Source organism: Artibeus jamaicensis, unplaced genomic scaffold (genome assembly GCF_021234435.1).
Source record: "Artibeus jamaicensis isolate MK-2021 breed Jamaican fruit bat unplaced genomic scaffold, CSHL_Jam_final contig_685, whole genome shotgun sequence".
Taxonomy (NCBI): domain Eukaryota; kingdom Metazoa; phylum Chordata; class Mammalia; order Chiroptera; family Phyllostomidae; genus Artibeus; species Artibeus jamaicensis.
Window position 1 is genome coordinate 17,739,064 of NW_026521924.1, and position 18,984 is coordinate 17,758,047.

The window sequence follows — 18,984 nt, forward strand, 5'->3', positions numbered from 1 at the left end:
TAGTTGGCCAATATCTCTCATTATTAAGTATTCTAGATGCGGTCTCCCTTGCACAGGGAACTATTAACATTTTTTGCTCTGACTTTACATATTTATATTACATTAGCCTGATTGACAGCCACATTCTACCACTCAATTTACATTCTTCCATAATACCTAAGATTTTATATTTATTCTAATAATAAACTATGGTATGTCTTTCTGTGTTGTACTTGTATATTAGTTATCTTGTTTTTTTTTTAACTTGGTTCACAACAACACTTGATAGATGAGGAACTTGATGCTTAGAGAGTGGAAGTGACTTGCCTAGAGTCAAATAGCTGATGTAACTTGTTCTGGACAGAAGAACACCTACATTTCTTGTTGTAGATACTGCATTTTCTAGTTATACAGCCTTAGCTTCTTTGACAATTTTTCACTTGTTTAGCTAGCAGTTAACTTAGAGCAAACCTCAAAGAAATATTATTCTTTCCTTAGCTGAGATATGCTGATTCATGCATTTGTTAAACTCTTTTTTAACCTGAATATCTACTATATATAGTCTGAATACTACCTTGAAAATAGTGGGTGGGAGCACAGGACAATAGCAAGAGAACTAGTAAGGAGGCACTCACAGTAATTCAGGCAAGCTATGAAAATGAAGATAATGTAGAGGTCATGAAAAGTTATCAGCTTTTGGAATATTTTGAAAGCAGAGCCAATAGGATTTGCTAATGAACTTGATATGGGGTATAAGAGAATGGAGTCAAGAATATCTCAAGAGATATTTTTGTTTGTGCATCTGGAAAAATGGAATTTTCATTAGTTCAGTTGGAGGAAAACCTGGGGGAAAAAACTTTAGGGAAGGACCAGGAATTTGTGTTTCATACACAGAGATGTAAAATTGCAGCTGTAACAAATGCTAGGGAGCCAATAAAGAATTTCAAGTAGAGGTTTGACATATCAGGCTTAGCTTTTTAAAAAATAATTCTCTTGATCATGTATATACATAGAAGCTTAGCCTGAGGCTGTGCAGGCAGAGTTCCTAACCACTGCTTTGTGACCTTCAGCATCTGATAATATCCTTCTGAGCCTCAGTTTCCCAACCTTTCAAATGGGTATAGCAAATCTTATCCTGTCAATCTCAAAAGATTGCTTCGAGGACTAACTGAGATGAAAGATGAGAAAACACACTGAAAAGTTACTACTGAGGTGGTTCTAATACATATATCACATATGTCCAAGGGCATTGTTAGGCAGAGGGATTCAAGACTGGCAGCCACATATGACATTTCTGTTCTTTCTAAAATGCCCTTCTTTCCTCTGATGAACACTTGGCCTCTTTTCTCACACTTGGCTCAAAATCCATTGTTTCTAAGAAGTAGTTTATGATTCACCACACTGATGTTATTTCTTTTTACATTCCTTTGGTGATGTCCTACTCCTGCATTTTCTTGTTCCTGATCACTATTTCCCAAGATTGCCTTTAGGTGGTAGGTGGCTTAGATACCACTAATGAAAGATTTTGAGTTTATGGCAGTAAGGACTAGCCTTTCATTCACTTTCTTTTCTGATTTAGCAAGCAGTTGGCACTGATTGTTGGGTGGCTGCTCTGGCAAAGATCATCCATTTCAGTTCCTCTGTAGCTTGGGATTTTAGTAGGTAAAAAGTTTTGAGGTGGAGGAAGGGCCTTGAATCTAGGGGCCTGTCTGGATTTTTAACCTACAGAAGAAAACTTAAACTAATTATTTAGGACATTTCATATGAACCCTCCCTAGTATATGATCAGTCTTTAAAGTTTTGAAACATTTCTTAAATTTATGGAAAAGTTACAAGTACAGCTCTTTCTCAGTTACCGGAGCCTGTGATTAGGTGCAGATGGGATAGTAGTGTCAACACACAAGTGGCCTAGAGCTGGGTTTGTGGCAAAACCTAAGTGACCCCCGCCCCTCACAGAGACCCTGCAAATCCCGCCTGGACCAAGAGCTGAAGCTAATTGTCAAATGGGAAACAAACATGAGGTGTGGAGCATCAGCATTCCTCTGGCCAACATCAGAAGGCTGCCTGGGAGCTGCCGGTGCATGTCTTCATTTGGAGGCAACACACTGCTGCAGTGACTTATCTGCATCTGGGTACTGGACAAGGGCAAGATGAGCTGGATTATGTCTTGGTCCTATAGATAAGGATTTTGAGGGGAGAGGTCTTCAAACTTGACTTGGCCAAGTTTATTCATCATGCCTGAGTGCTGATCTGCAAGTTCAATATCAGTGCCTGTGAACAGGTAGTGAATATCCAGTTCTTCACTGTCCTGGATTCCCAGAAGCACATCTATGATGTTCCCCACCTCCACTTTTCTTACAAGGAGGCCTCATAAAGACGAAGAATGCCAGGAAGGGCCCTGGCTCATGTGGCTCAGTGGACTGAGTGTCAAGCTGCAAACCAAAAGGTTGCTGGTTCGATTCCCAGTCAGGGCACATACCTGGATTGTGGGCCAGGTCCCCAGTTAGGGGTATGCAAGAGGCAACCACACATTGATGTTTCTCTGGATCAGCACACACACACACACAAAAGAAGAAGAAGACAAGTTGCAAGTGCACTAGAAATAACTTTTTCCTGAGAGTAAGATGCAGACTCCTGAATACTTTAGTGTGTATTTCCAACAGACTTTCTCCTATGTGGCCATAATACAACTATTAAAACCAGGAAATTAATATTGATACACCCCAACCTTCTAACCCTCATAATCCCTTGAAGTTTTTGCCAGTTGTCCCAATAATGTCCCCTATAGTAAAAGGATCCAGTCAAATCACACATGACATGTAATTATCATACCTTTTTAGTCTTCAATCTAGAATATTCCCTTAGTCTTTTTTATTATGTTTTATTGATTATGCCATTACAGTTGCCCCATTTCCCCTTCTTCATTCCCCTCCACCCTGCACACCCCCTCCCCTCAATCCTCCCTTTAGTTCATGTCCATGTGTCACAAGTTCTTTAGAATCTATATTTCCCATACTATTCTTGCCCTCCCTTAGTCTTTTTTATTGTAGTCTTTCCATGACTGTTTATCCCTCTTACACCTCCCCCCTTACACACAATCACTGCACTGTTGTCCATGTCCATGAGTCCTTTTTCCTTTTTGCTCAATCCCTCCACCCTTTAACCTGCCCCCTACAGCGGTCATCCTGCTTTCATCTATGAGTCTGTCTCTGTTTTGCTTGTTAGTTTGGTTTGTTCATTAGGTTCCACATATGAATGAAATCATGTATTTGTCTTTCTCAGTCTCTTAGTCTTAACTTGACTTTTATGGCCTTAACATTCTATCTTTTCAATCTTATAGCCAACAAAATACAGCATAAGTTCTAAACTAAAGTGGTTACTGTTTTGTTTTATATCAATAATTGCGATTTAAAAAAACTTAATCTTTATTGTATTTTTCCCCATTACCATTTAGTCCCCTAATACTCCCCTCCCCCCAGCAATCACCACAGTGTTGTCCATGTTCATGAGATTTTTAAAATTTTTCCTGAATATTACACCTGGGACCCCCAAAGAGTGACCAATTTAAATTTTTATGAAGAAAGAATACTTTGTAACTGTATCAATTTATATCACTAGTACTCAATTAAAAATAAAAATAATTTAACTATGTAAGAATAACCAGGCCCTGGCTGGTGTGGCTCAGTGGATTGAGTGCCAGCCTATGAACCAAAAGGTTACTGGTTCAGTTCCCCATCAGGGCACATGTGTGGGTTGCAGGCCAGGACCCTGTTGGGGGCGTGCAAGAGGCAGCTGATCAATGATGTATCTTTTGCACATTGATGTTTCTCTCCCTGTCTTTCTCCCTCCCTTCCCCTTTCTCTAAACATAAATAAATAAAATCTTTAAAAAAATAGGAAATTCTGCACACAAAAAAAATAGCCAGCATGTAACAACACAAAGTGTAGTCCTTTATGTCAAATAAATTAGCTTTACAAAAATACCCTCACAGCTAGATGAAAATATTATTTAAGATTGGCATTGGCTTGTAGACTGGTTTATGCTTTTCCACTTCTGAGTCTAAACTAATGTTGTTCCCTCTCTCTGAATTGGTTTGTTCCTTATCTGGGCCAGTTTAAGATGTTATTTATTTTACTTTTAAAATAATAAGCTGGGGTGTGTGCAACAGACAACTGTTCAATGTTTCTTTCTCACATAGATGTTTTTCTCTTTCTCCCCTTCTTCTCTTCTAAAATCAATAAACACGTCTTCGGGTAAGGATTAAAAATACATACATACATACATACATACATACACATACACATACACATACACACATACATACATACATACAATAGCCTGAAGGTATTCACCCTAGAGCACATAACACAAAATTGTTTTCCCAGGAAACTTTTCTATAACATATTAACACCATATCATTTCTGAGTATGATTTTTGACTGAGGCTTGTTTTTGAAACCAATGTTTGTTTCTTTTTGACTATGTTTCAATACATGCAAATTTATCCAAATGAGCAGTAACACAGACCTCTTGTTGAACTTAGTTTCAGCTTCTGTTAAGGATTACTGTCTTACCTATTTTAAGTCATATAACCCAAATGTGATATTCCAAACTGACAGAACCTAGTTTTGTTTGGCTAGGCATGCTTCACAGACAATCCACTAGCTTCTAGCAACAGGTTTTTGTTGTTAGATTTTTGTTCTTTTTTACTGCGTTAAAATACAAATAACATAAAATCTACCATCCTATTTTTAAGTGTCCAGTTCAGTGGTATTAAGTACATTCACATTGTTGTGCAGCCATCAGCACCACCTATCTCCAGATTTCTTTTCATCGTGTAAATCTGAAGCACAATACCCATTATACAATAACTCCTTACTCTCCTCTCCCACCCCAGCTCCAGGCAACTACTGCTCTTCTTGTCTCTGTGACTTTGGTTGCTCCAAGTATCTTAAATAATTGGAACTGTACAGTATTTGTCTTTTTTGTGACTGGCTTATTTTGCTTAGCCTGTATCCTCAAGACTCACTTATATTGTAGAATGCGTCAGAATTTCTTTCTGTTTTAAGGCTGAATAATATTCCATTGTACGTCTATACCATATTTCTCCTATCCACTCATTAGTTGATAAACACTAGGGTTGCTTATATATTTTAGCTGTTGTGAATAATGTTGCTATGAATGTGAGCGTACAAATATCTCTTTGAGACCCTACTTTCAGTTTTCTGGGGTATGTACCCAGAAGTGAGATTACTGGATCATGTGGTAATTCTATTTTTAATTTTTTCAGGAACCTCCATATTGTTTTCCACAGCAGCCGCACTGCTTTTACATTCCAACCAACAGTGCACAAGAATTCCAATTTCTTTACATTCTCATCAACACTTGCTGTTTTGTTTTGTTTTGTTTTTATAGTAATCATCCTAATGTGTGTGAAGTGGTATCACTTGCTTTGAAATTCCCCAATGAGTACTAATGTTGAACATCTTCTGCTTATTGGCCATTTCTGTATCTTCCTTGGGGAAATGTCTATTCAAGTCCTTTGCCCATTTTGAATTGGGTTGTTTTGGGTTTTGTTGTAGTTGAATTTTAGAAATTCTCCATATATTCTATATATTAGTCCCTATGAGATATATAATTTTTAAATATCTTCTCCCATTCTGTGGGTTGCATTTTTTGTGTGGAATGTGTCATTTGATGCACAAAATTTTTGAATTTTCATTAAGTCCAATTTGTCTATTTTTTACTTTTATCATCTGTGTCTTTGACATCATATCCAAGAAAGCATTGCAAAATCCAATATTGTGAAACTTTTGCCCTGTGTTTTCCTTTAAGAGTTTTATTATTTTAGGTTTTACATTTAGGTCCTTGTCCACTTTGAGTTAATATTTGTATATGATGTTAGGTAAAGATCCAACCTACAGATAGCCATGCTCTGTGGACAATCTACTAGCTTTCAGCAGCAAGTTTGAAAAATAATAATTTTATAGATATGTGCCAGGCACTGTACTAGGTGCTTAAGATATAGCAATATACAAGGGAAATCTGGTCTTTGCCCTCATGGAGCTCACAGTCTGGTGGGGGCAAGAGTTTTGCCTATCAGCCGAAATTTTATTTAGGAAGGAAATGTTGGGGATAACATGTTTTTCCTTATTTCAAGGAGTGTGGTCATGTCTCGAGGAACAAATGCATAAATAAGTGCTCCTAGCACTGTTGAGAACTGTGAAAGTAGACATTTCTCGGATTTCTTACCTTAGCTTTTGGGTCTTTCAGGAAGTTCTTAGGATATTAAAGAGATCGTGGTAGTTATGATCATGACCACAAGCTAAAGCTCAAAGTGGATGGCAGTCTCGTCTGCTCTTCACAGTGCTCCTGGAGATTCTTAGCAGACAGCCTTCTCCCTGTTCATTTAAGTACACTCTAAACGGGCATAGTGGAACAAACACTAACCTGAAAGTCAGAAACTTGGGACCTAGTTACAAACTTGTCCATAACCATGCTGTGTGGCCTTGGCAAACTACTCCCTCTGATTTCTTGCATCTTTAAATTGGGAATAATTATACCTGCATTACCTGCTGTTAAGTAGCTGTGAGGATCATATGAGGGAATATCATCTAAAGCAGTTTTATACTGTTCTCATGTGAGGAATTAGCAGGATTTTTATTTGACCTAAACAAACCCACATGAGACAGGCACATTGGGTTTCATTACTTTTATTTGGTCTCTACTTCAGCTAAGTTTATTCTTTGTCCTTTTTTAACCCATATAAGTAAAACTTCTTTTCTCTGAAACTGACTTTAAGGGCCCATTTTCCTGCTAATGAAAGGCAGAAATGAGAATCCAGGAGTCTGAGATACATTAGAGATTATCTGGTCTAACACTACCAACCTTCCTCCTCCTCTTGACTCCCTCTTTTCATCTTATATTTTACAAAGAAGGAAACTGAGGCTCAGAGAAAAGTGGAAATTTGTGCAAATTCACACATTGAATTAGGGATCAAAAATAAGTCTAGGTCTAGTGACTCTAAATAATTACCTGAGGGTCTTCTTAATAATCCAGATTCTTGGACCTCACCCAACTTATTGAATCAGAACCTCCAAAGGATAAAACTGTGTTCTTGTATTTTTGTAACCTCCTCACATGCTTCTGATATGGTGGGCAGTGATGTGGTGATAGGGTAGCTTTGAAAATTATTTAGACCAGTGGTCTTAAACTTTAAAAAATTGTATACCTAAAAGAATTTTGAAAAATTATGTAATTCTTCACACATTTGAAAGTTTATATTTAAACATTTTATTATAAGATTAAATCATTGCAATGTGCAATGGGTTTTATAGTGTATATATGTACATATTTTGCATATATTTTTCAAAACCTTGGAATTGACCTTGGCTGGTGTGGCTCAGTTGGTTGGGCAACACCTGCAAACCAAAAGGTCACCAGTTGGATCACTAGTCAGTGCACATGCCTGGGTTGCAGGTTTGGTCCCTGGTTGGGGCCCATGCAAGAGGCTACCAATCTGTGTTTCTCTCTCACATCAGTGATTCTCTCCCTGTCTTTCTACCTCCCTTCCCCTCTCTCTAGAATCAATAAAAGAAGAAAAACCTTAGAACTGCAAATCTAGCTCATATAATTTATAGAAAATGTCCACCATATAACCTACTGCATTTTTTGGCCTATAAGAGGTACCTTTTCTTTCTTTTTTTTTCTTTTTCCTATAGGGAGAAAAAAGAAAATTTTTATTCCTCACCAAATTTGGGAGGAATAATGGTTGTTAATGCTGTTGTTCAGTTCTGTTTACATTTACACTGGTGAAATATTATGTTATTTATGTCATTAAATATTTTACCACATTTTTTTGCTTCAAAAATTTTTTTCCTATTTTCCTCCTCTAAAACCTAAGTGTGTCTTACAGTCTGAAAATATGGTAATTTGCATAGCCAGTTCTTACTGTCAATATAATCAACCAATCAGATTTACTTCTGTTAGAAAATTCCTGACTTCTTTTTCTTTTTTTAGGTTTTATTTATTTATTCTCAGGGAGAGGGGAAGGGAGGGAAAAAGAGAGGGAGAGAAACGTCAATGTACAAGAGATATATCAGTCAGTTGCCTCTTACACACCCCCAACTGGGGACCTGGCCCCCAAGCCAGGCATATGCCCTGACTGGGAATCAAACTGGCAACTTTTAGGTTCACAGGCCAGCATTCAGTCCACTGAGTCACACCAGCCAGGGCTTCTTTTTCAGTTAAAATAAGTATGTTAATGTATGACCCTGTGAATACTATTATATTTAACTTCTGAATTATAATGCTAATAAGGCAAATAGTGTTGTCATGAGTTTATCACCTGAATGGAGATGTTATGCCTTTTTTTTTAAAAGATTTTATTTATTTATCTTTTAGAGGGGAAGGAGAGAGGGAGAGAAACATCAATGTATGGTTGCCCTTCATGCGTCCCCTTCTGGGAACTGGCCTGCAACCCAGGCATGTGCCCTGACTTGGAATTGAACCGCGATCCTCTGGTTCGCAGGCCCATGCTCAATCCACTGAGCTACACCAGCCAGGGCGATGTTACGCCTTTTAATACTGATTTCTTATAGAAGCTCTATGATTTACTTTCTTGGGGAGCTCCTTGTGAAGTTATACATTCTCAAATTGTCCCTTTGTTTGGCACTCTGCATAAGAGAGAGAAGGCATTTTTAAAAAGAAAGCAGGAGAGGAGAATTTGTAAAAGAGAAGTGGGAAAGGAGACCCAATTCAGACATATCAACATTAGGAAAGATTACATAAGGAAATTCAGAATCTGGACATTTATTCTCTTAAAACGTTTTCTGTTCATGTACCCACAGGAATAGAATACCCTAGCTTGAAAACATAATGATTTAAACTATGCCATCTACCCAAATAACAAAGGGACATTGTAATGAGTATTTCTGAGTGTGTCTGTTATACCTGAGAGACCTGATGTTCATGGAAAATGGTGGCCCTGGTTGTTGTTCCTACTTTCTTTTTCTGCTCCAGGCGTATCCCTGTTTTAGGAAGCATTCCAAATGCTATGATAGTAGAGGATCTGAGAGGGCTGCCTTCATTCACTTGTTTTGGGTATGGCTGACAAGGGGCACATGTTAGTAGGAACGAATGTTTTGATTTCCTTTCTGTAACAGGCATGAATGCAGTAGGAAAGGGGTTACCTTCTGTATTGGCCCAGGTCTGCCTTCTCGAGAGAATAGGTGTAGAATCCAACTGGCACTAAAGCCACCTTGGCCAAGGGTAACAGGCACAAAGTCCTTGGATCAAGGCCTGAAAATAGCTGGCAGGAGGGCTATTTTCAGGAGGGCTGGCAGGAGGGCAGGAGGGCAGGGTACAATAATAGCCCACATTGCAAAGCAGGAGTCCCACAGCCTGAACTGAATATCCTAGCACTTCTTCTAGTCTGTCCCATGGTATAAAGTGCAGAACTAAGCCCATTCTTGGGGCTCAAGAAACACTTTTTCATATATCTTCAAATCCCATTCCACGAGTTTTACATTCTTTTCTTCTCTGTGTCTACCATTTTCTCCTGCTGGTCTTGCATCCATTTTCTTTGTTTGTGTGTTCAATAATTCCTCCTTTCCTTGTTATGCTTTTTTAAGATTTTATTTATTTATTTAATTTTAGAGAGAGGGGAAGGAAGGGAGAAAGAGGAGAGAAACATCGATGTGTGAGAGAAACACTGATCAGTTGCCTTCTGTATGCCCCCAACTGGGTACCTGACCAGCAACCCAGGCATGTGGCCTGACTGAGAATCAAACTGGCAACCTTTCATTTTGAGAGACAATGCCAAACCCACTGAGCCACTTCAGTCAGGGCTCTCCTTTTCTTCTGTTTCCTTATTCTGATTAGCCTGGATCTGGCTGATCACATGAGCAGAGAAGTTTGTTCATTTATTCATTTTTTTATCCATTAATTTCATTAAGTACTGGGTATGTGTCAAACTTTGTGCTAGGTACTGAAAAGGAAACACATAGAAAAGATATCCTGTCTGCATCTAAGGAACTCACAATCCAATAAGGGAAACAGATGCATACATATGACTGTAATGCTAAAAATAAAATAGGTAAGCGCCAAATATTTAGGCAAACAGGGAGAGGCAGTATGAATGAATGAATGAACAGTATGAATGACTGAATAAATGAATGAATAGGTAGTGCTGAGAGACAGTCTTTCTGGAAAGGAAGACTTGTAAAGATGTCTGTTTTATTCCCAAATTAATCTGTATGTTTATTGCAATTCCAAGAAAAAATCATGTCTTTAACCTTGAGATATAATTCATCCATTACAAAATTACCCATTTAAAGTGCACAGTTCAGCCCTGGCTGGTGTAGCTCAGTGGACTGAGTGCTGGCCTATGAATTAAAGGGTCGCTGGTTCGATTCCCAGTTGGGGGGCATTTTTGGGTTGCAGGCCAATTGATGTATCTCTCACACATTTATGTTTCTCTCTCTCTCTCTTTCTCCCTCCTTTCCCCTCTCTCTATGAATAAATAAATAAATCTTTAAAAAAATAATAAGTGCACAATTCAATGATATTTGGTATATTAAGAGTTGTACAACCAATCAATATTAGAACAGTTAGTTTCACCACCCCAAAAAGAATCCTCAGTCATCAGCAGACACTCTTCCTTTTTCTCCAACTTTCTCCACTTCAGCCCTAGGCACCCACTAATCTACCTTCTGTCTCTATAACTTTGACTATTTTGGACATTCCATGTAGGTGGATCATATAATATGTGGCCTTTTGTGACTGGCTTCTTCCACTTAGCATAATCTTTTCAAGGTTTATCCATGTTGTATCATGTATAGTACTTCATTCCTTCTTAAGCTGAATATTAATCTGTTGTATGAATATACTACATTTTCTTTATCCATTCTTCAATTGATAGACAGTTGGGTGTTTTCACTTTTGTATATCATGAGTTAGAATAATTCTGCTGTGAACATTCGTGTACAAATTTTTGTATGGATGTATGTTTCCAATTTTGTTGAGTGACTACAGCTACACTAAAATCCATCCTTGGTGGACCTCATCCTCAAAGTTTTAAGGACTCCTACATTTTTATTTTCTTCCTTATGCTAATTCTGGCTTTGGAGACAACATCCCCCTTTTGGGGGCCATGTCATTTAGGAGGAGAGTGCCTCAAATTGAAGACATATAGATTCTAGAACTAGTTACTTTTAATATTTAAAATAATTATCCCTGGCTGGTGTGGCTCATTTGTTTGGAGTGTCATCCCATAGACTGAAAGGTTGCAGGTTCAGTTCTTGGTCAGGGCACACACCTAGGTTACAGATTCAATCCCCAGTTGGGGTGAGTACAAGAAGGCAACCAATTAATGCTTCTCTCACTTTGATGTTTCTCTCTCTCTCTTCCCCCTGCTCTTCTCTCTCTAAAATAAAATAAATGGAAATAAAAATAATTTGTAAAAAGATAAATAAATTACTTAATTAAAAATAAAGCAATGACAAAATGTCCTTGGATGAGAAGTAAAAAAATTTAGATAATTAAAATGAAATAAAATTAAAAATGGAGTTCCTCTGCTACATTTTACATTTCAAGTGTTCAGTAGCTACATGTAGCTTTAGAATAATGCTGCCCCTAATGTGCTAAGTAATCTCCAGTCCATCACTTCTCTTCTGTGCATATAGGTTTCTCGTCTATAAATAAGGATGGTGGACATCAAAAGCTCCGTCTTCCTCTGCCACTCTAAGTGATTTGTGATTCAGCCTTTGGGGTGTGCCTCCTCCCACCTCTTCTCCCTCACCCTCCTCTCTTGACTAGGGCAGGAGTACCCAGAGGGAACATTAGGCTGCTAATTGTTCAAGTTATGTTGTTCCCACTCCTTGCACCCTTGGTGAAAGGGAAAGTGACTTGAGGGTGTACTTATATTTGAGTGCCTCACATTTGTGCAGTGCTTTATGGATCATAGAACACATTATTTCACATTATTTCCTGATTTTACAGAATCAAAGAATCTCTAAATTGCAAAAGCCTAAAAATCATCTTGAACTTCAGTGAACATGAATTACATGCGTTGCTTATGTAACCCATGTAAAACTGAAATTCCAAGGACTCCACTTCCTGGAAAATAATCTAGTAGCTGTCAGGGTTTCCCAGGCCCAACCTGCACAATCCTGTGCTGCAACTACGTGGGCCTGGACCTTGAAACTTGTGTTAGTAACACTGTCTGACCGCAACCTGACATGCACTTGTCTTGCTTGGTCCAAACCATGTTGTGAAGTCTGCTCTTCAGTGTCCCTGCAGATCCCCAATTCTGTGTGATATCTCTAGAGTTAGGGAGCTTCTGAAGGACTCTCTTCCATCATGGGACAGCTCTGACAGAAAGGTTTTTCTTATTTGACCTACCTCTTACATTTATAGTTACATAACAAGTTTTTTTTCTCTCCCATAATAATCCTTCAGGTTCTTTGGTTTAGGAAATGTTTATTGAGCACCTACTATATACAAGCTCTCAAGGCTGTAGGTATTATTCAGCAGTAAAGAAGACCAACTTGGTCTCTGCCTTCAGAAAACTTACCATCTAGTATGGGAGACAGCCAAAAAAAGTAAATAAATGAATAATAAAAACTATGGCTTGAGAAAAATAAACAGAATGTTGTGATGAATAAGAGTGTTGTGATGAAGGGCTATGCTACTTAGGGTGGCTGGGGGAAACCTCCCTAGGAGAGTGACATTTAAACTGATACCTGAAATATGAGATAGAGCAAACCACTCAAAGAGTTGGGGAAAGCTGGTAAAAAGCACATGGCGTGTTTTATCATTCGGAAGGCTAATGTGTTTGGAGCTCATTAAGCAAAATGAAATAATGACAGAGATGAGTTAGAGAGGATGCAAGGCCTAGTAAAAGTTTGGGGTTTTTTGACATGCAATGGTAGCTACTAAAGGGTTTTAAGCAGAAGATGATGTAGTTTGGTTTAACTTTTAGTAGATAATTCTGGATGATGTGTGTGTATTAGAAGAGGGTAAGAGTAAAGTGGGAGACCAGTGTGGGCCATTGTTATCCAGGCAATAGATGACAGTGGCTTGAACTAGCATGAAGCAACAGACATACAGACATTTGAAACTTATCATGTCTCTCAATGTCCTCTCTTCTTCATGCCACACAGCTCAGTCCAGTGTTCCTCTCATAACAAGTTGACTTCTCTTTCTATTTGGATGCTTCTCCTCTGGAAGGCCTATCTCACCAGGTTAGATCCTGCTGTCTGAAGCATCTGTCAAGAACCAATTTTTCTCTGCATATTTTTCCTCGGCTCTTTCCTCCAATCCGTGCCTTACTTTTCTGTTAGTCTAGGGAACTAAAATCTCCAATCCAATGACAGTCTATTATGTAGAGAGGGGAGCCCAGTCTTCCCTGTATTAATCAATGATCACTTTTTCAGTGATTTCGCTATGAATCTTAAGTACTTATTGTGCCAACTGTGCTCAGAGGGGACAGAGGATAAGAAGACATGATGATCCATGCCCTGGAAGAGGGTATAGTGGGAAAGATAAAGTCCTGGTAAATGTAACACAAGGTGGAACTGGTGGATCACAAGGAAAGTGAGATAAAGAGCTTTGGGAGGAAGCAAGAACTTTCAGCTTTGTGGGGGGGGGTCAGGAAAAAGAGAGAGTAGGGACTTCATGAAACATGTTCACTTGGATTACTTGAGACTTGAGGGAAGTGGGGACAAGGAGTGACTTTTATATGGGGAGTTCAAGGATGGCCTCACTGAGAAGCCAAGACTTGAGCAATAACTCAAAGACAGGGAATGAGCCACACGGCTATCTGGGGGAAGAATGCTCCAAGTAGAGGGCTAAAGTTCTAAGGTTAAGCGTGCTTGGTGTGTGTGCCAAACAGGAGGCCATGTGACAGATCGAAGGGGAGAAGAAGAGAGAATAGGAGTATATGAGGACAGAGAGGTAATGGGGGTCTAGGTTATACAGGAACTAGTAGGCAATTGTGAGTGCTACTCAGAATGGTATGGGAAGATATTTGAGTAGAGGAGTGACATGATTGGACTTATCTAATGGTGATTTTGGACTAGGATGGTAGAAGTATTTATGAAGGGATGTAGTCTATCTTAAGTCTAAGTGTACTTTGAGTCAATAAGAGATTACAGTAAATTTGGAGACTATAAGGGTAACATAAGTAGAGAAGGCCCTGCAGGAAGAAGTTGAGAAGACTGTATACCTTGGGCTGTCCCATACTGTATAGTCTCCAGATAAAAGGGAAGTTACTGTGTATTTTGGACCATAAGACACACCCAGGTTTTAGAGGAGGAAAATAGGAAATAAAATTTTGAAGCAAAAAATGTGGTAAAATATTTAATAACATAAATAACATAATATTTCACCAATGTAAATGTAAATGGAACTCAACAGCAGCATTAACAACCATTATTCCTCCCAAATTTGGGGGGGGGGTGCATCTTATAGTCTGAAAAATACTGTAGTTGGGTCTACAGCAAGGGCTCCCAATTGGTAGCCTGTCAGCCAAATCTCTTATCAATAGCTTTTAAAAAAGATTTTATTTATTTTTAGAGAGAGGAGAAGGGAGGGAGAGAGAGAGGGAGAGATACATCAGTGTGCCAGAGAAACATTGATCAGTTGCCTCTCACACACTCCCAACCAGGAACCTGGCCTGCAGCCCAGGCATGTACCCTAACTGGGAATCGAAACAGCAACCTTTCAATTTGTTGTATAATGCCCATCCCACTGAGCCACACCAGTCAGGGCCCTTATTAATAGTTTTGTTTGACCACAGTGTTTAAGACTTAAAAAAATTAGTTGTCAACACTTAAAAATTCAGAAATAGAGTCCAGGCATCTCTTTAAAACTAGGTTGGGGGAGGGAAAAAGAGGGAAAAAGTTGACAGGAGCTAAGTTTAAGAACTAGATGCCTCCTTCTTCAGTTTTCCAGTCGCTGCCTCTCTTCCTTTCCCCCAAAACATTTAACTGTCATTGTACATGCACTGCTATTTTCTTACAGAAAAGTTAAGAGGAAAATGAACTATTTTTTGCTGCTATCAAAATTTTTCAGTTATATGATCCACTTCACTCATTTACTTTACCTGCCTGGACGTTGTTGATTTTTGAGTTTGCAACTCCCAGTGTGGAGGAAAGAGGCCCAGACCCTGAGTCCTAGTGCCTGTTCTGCCTGAGTCCACCATGTGACCTCAAGCACAAAAAATGGCCTCTTTGGATCTCCTTAGAGTTAGGAGACTAAATTGAATGTTGTTTGAAAAATTCTAACACCCTAGAGGGCTTGTGAAGTTGCAGTAGGCCAGTACTCCCCAAACAGCAAGGGGGCCCAGCCTAGTATATGTGTCAGAGAAAGAAGACACTGGAAGGAACTGGTGCCTATATTAATAATGTATAACTTGAGCCCAGAGCCAGGGAGAGGAATGTACACTGTGGTATGTGTGTAACTAGAAGTGGGCTCAAATAAGCTGTTCTTGTCTAGGTTGTTGCTTATCTGTTCCTGTGTACTCTACGTTCCAGGCTCTATTTTAGGTGCGAGCGATGTAGCAATGAACAAGACAGACAAGGTCTCTGTTATCATGGAGCTTATATTCCAGTGAAAGACACAGAGCTTATATTCCAGTGAAAGATCAGATAACATACAAGTAAATAAAATACATAAGGTAATTTCAAATAAGAAAGTGAAACAAAGATTTGATAGTTTCTGGAGGGGTGAGATATGCATGTAGGCGGGTACATAAATGTGGTGTATGTATTCACAGAGGGGCCTGTGTTTGAGTCCTGGGTCCACATATTTATGCTTATTAGTGCCTATATGTGTATTCGGTTGGCCAAAAGTTCTTTTGGTTTTTCTTTCATAAGATGGCTCTAGTAGTGCTTATTTGTCTTTAACTTCATTTGAAACAATTTTGTTAGATTGTATTGTGACAGCTGTCATATCAGTGTGCATAAAAAATCAAATTGGTGAATTTTTGTGTAGTCACTTTAATAGTAAAAGATAGAAGAAAATATGCAACATTTTTGGCATATTATACTTTATCATTCAAGAAATGTAAAAACACAACTGAAATACAAAAAAAAGACTTGTGCAGTGACAGAGAAGGTGCTGTGACTGATTGAATGTGTCAAAATTGGTTTGTGAAGTTTTTTGCCGGAGATTTCTTGTTGAACAATGCTTCATGGCTATGTAGACCAGTTGAAGTTGATAAGGAGCAAATGGAGACATTAATTGAGAACAATCAATGTATACCACACAGGAGCTAGCTGATATACTCAAAATATCCAAATCAATGAAATTGTTTGTGAAAATGAAAAATGTATCTTTTATTTTACAGAAAAAACTAATTGGACTTTTTGGCAAACCCAATACATGGACGGTATTTATTTATTTATTTGTTTGTTTGTTTGTTTATTTATTTATTTATTTAGAGATTTTATCTATTTTCAGAGAGAGGGGAAGGGAGGTAAAAAGAGAGGGAGAGAAACATCCACGTGTGAGAGAAACATCAGTTGGTTGCCTCTTGCATGCCCCCAGTGGGGGGAACCTGGCCTCAATATGTGCCCTGACAGGGAATCAAACCAGCAACCTCTTGATTCACAGGCCTGCATTCAATCCACTGAGCCACATCAGCCGTGGGCAGCTTTTATGCCTGGAGTATTTTTGTATTATATGTGATATTATGCATGTCAGTTTACACAGGTGAGCTGGTGTGTGGTATGCATGTGGAAATGTGTGCATGGGTATGTGGTATACATCTGCATTTAGCCATAACTGGAGATGTTCTGAAGTTCCTATGGCACTCGTCAGTGGGTCAGTTAAGGAAATGGTGTTTTTGCCTCTGGCATTCAGGGCCATTTGCCAGCTTCCTCTCTCCCTGTTCCTTCCCACTTTAGAAAGCTCTCTCTGCTTGGCTCCTCTCCACCCTAGAGGAGCTAAGCCAAGGAGAGGATAGTAACTGACTCATCAAGCCAGGAGGTGGGAAGAGGCTGATAATCCAAAGGCCTGGCTTCTCTGCTAGCCTCTGTCCTTCACAGTATGAGGGGGAAGAGCCTGGACTTGAAATCAGAAGACCTGAGAATCTATTCTTGGCTCTGCCACTTAATTATTGTGTGACCTTGGCCAAGCTATTACACCTCTCTGGGTTTCAGTTACTTCGTTCATATGTACTCTGGGTAGTGTAGTGTTTAGGGAGGGCTACGTGGTGCTGGTGCATTCTGAGCAGGGGCAGTGGCATGATCAAAGGTGTGGAGGCGGGCCTTTGTGTGTAAAGGAAGCCAGGAGAAGCCAGGAGAAACCCACTTAGAATACAATTCAAACTTCTTACCGTTACCTGGAAGGCCCTATGTGATCCGGCTGCTTTCTGCCTCTTCTTCTACCCTCCTTCTTGTTCACTATGCTTCAGCTAAACTGCCCTCCTTTCTGTTCTTTGAATAGTCCAAGCTCTCTACCACCTCAGTACCTTTCCAAATTTCAGTGTTCTCTCTGCCAGGATACTCTCCCCAAGAATGCATATAGTTGCTTACTTACTACTCAGGTCTTAGCTTGAATATCACCTCCCTGGTGAGAGGCTTTCCCTGCCTATCTTATTATCACCCTCTATTGTTTATCAATATTTAAAATGCACATATCCTTTGATCAAGTAATTTTACTTCTAGTAAATCATCCTACAGATGTATTTGAAAGTAACTATAATGACAAATGGATAAAGATATTCATTGAACATTTATTAGTTAAATAAATTATGGTACATACAAATGGTAGAACATTATAAGGATGACAAAGAAAATGAAACAGCACAGTAAATCTTGATGGAGAATGATATCAATGATGGAGAATGTATATTGTTAAGTTTTTTAAAAAGCAAGGTGATTGATCTCTATACTTAAGACTTGTGCAGTTTATTGGATGTATATTGTACTCAATGAAAGATAAGATACAGAATAGTATGTACTGTATGCCATCATTGTATAGAAAACAATGAGAATATATACACATAAATGCATGCATGTTTATGCTTGTAAATAGCATATATTTGTGCTTGTCTGATATGTTCATCCTTTAGTTATAGCAGCTCTTTCCCACATCTACCCGCCCTGTGCTTGGCTAAGGGACTTATTTTTCTTTTGAACACCATTAAAATTCAATTTTTTAATTCAACTTTTAGATTTCCATCTTCAGTGATATCCCAAGGACCTCATGAAAGATGCTGAAATTGTTGCCTTCTTCCAAAGTAATCATCTTGGTCACATCACACTAATTCAATTTCCCTATCTATTCCTTCCTTCCTATAAGGAGTGGCCTTATCTCCATATTGACTATTTCTGGACAGTTATACAACATAGGGTAACAGTGGTTGCCAGTAGGCAGGATGACTGGGGTATGAAAAGGGGGCTTCTCATCATATATCTTTTTATGAAGTACCATTTACATTTATTATTCAAAAAATAAAATTGAAAAATTAAAACCACTGAGGGGGGATATTTTTATAGCTAAATCTTCACATATAACCATGAAAGTTCCTTAAGGTATCTTTTAAAAATGTGTTTCTCAAGTCATATTTATCATAATCTGAAATGTCTTGGTTGTATTTGTTACTTGGATATTTCTTGCACAATCATAGGAATATAAACTTCATGTTGTCAGGAATCCTGCTTATCTTATCCATCAGTGGCTTATTTCTGTATGTGTATATAGTACATAACAGTCATCGAACAAGCAAAGGAACAGATGTAAGAATGATCAAAGAGAGCCAGGCAGGGGCCTAGGGAGGAGTGGGAGGCAGGGGTGAGCAGGACAGAAACCAGCTGGTAGAGGCTGGTCATTCTCAAACTCCAAATTGATGTCAGAATCATGGGTGATTCTTTATACTAGCTTACAATAAAGAAGTAGATTCTTGGACCCTGTGATTCTGATTCAGTAGATCTGAGTAGGGGGTCAGGAATCTACATTTTAACAAATCCCCTAGGTGACTCGTGTGTGAGTGTTCTGC

General features: G+C 38.8%; 1 protein-coding gene across 2 annotated transcripts in view; it reads left to right on the forward strand.

Annotated features, from left to right (window-relative positions):
• ACSS2 (acyl-CoA synthetase short chain family member 2) overlaps positions 1-18,984 on the forward strand; it is a 58,230-nt gene that overhangs the window by 21,439 nt on the left and 17,807 nt on the right. The gene's annotated exons all lie outside the window — the stretch shown is intronic.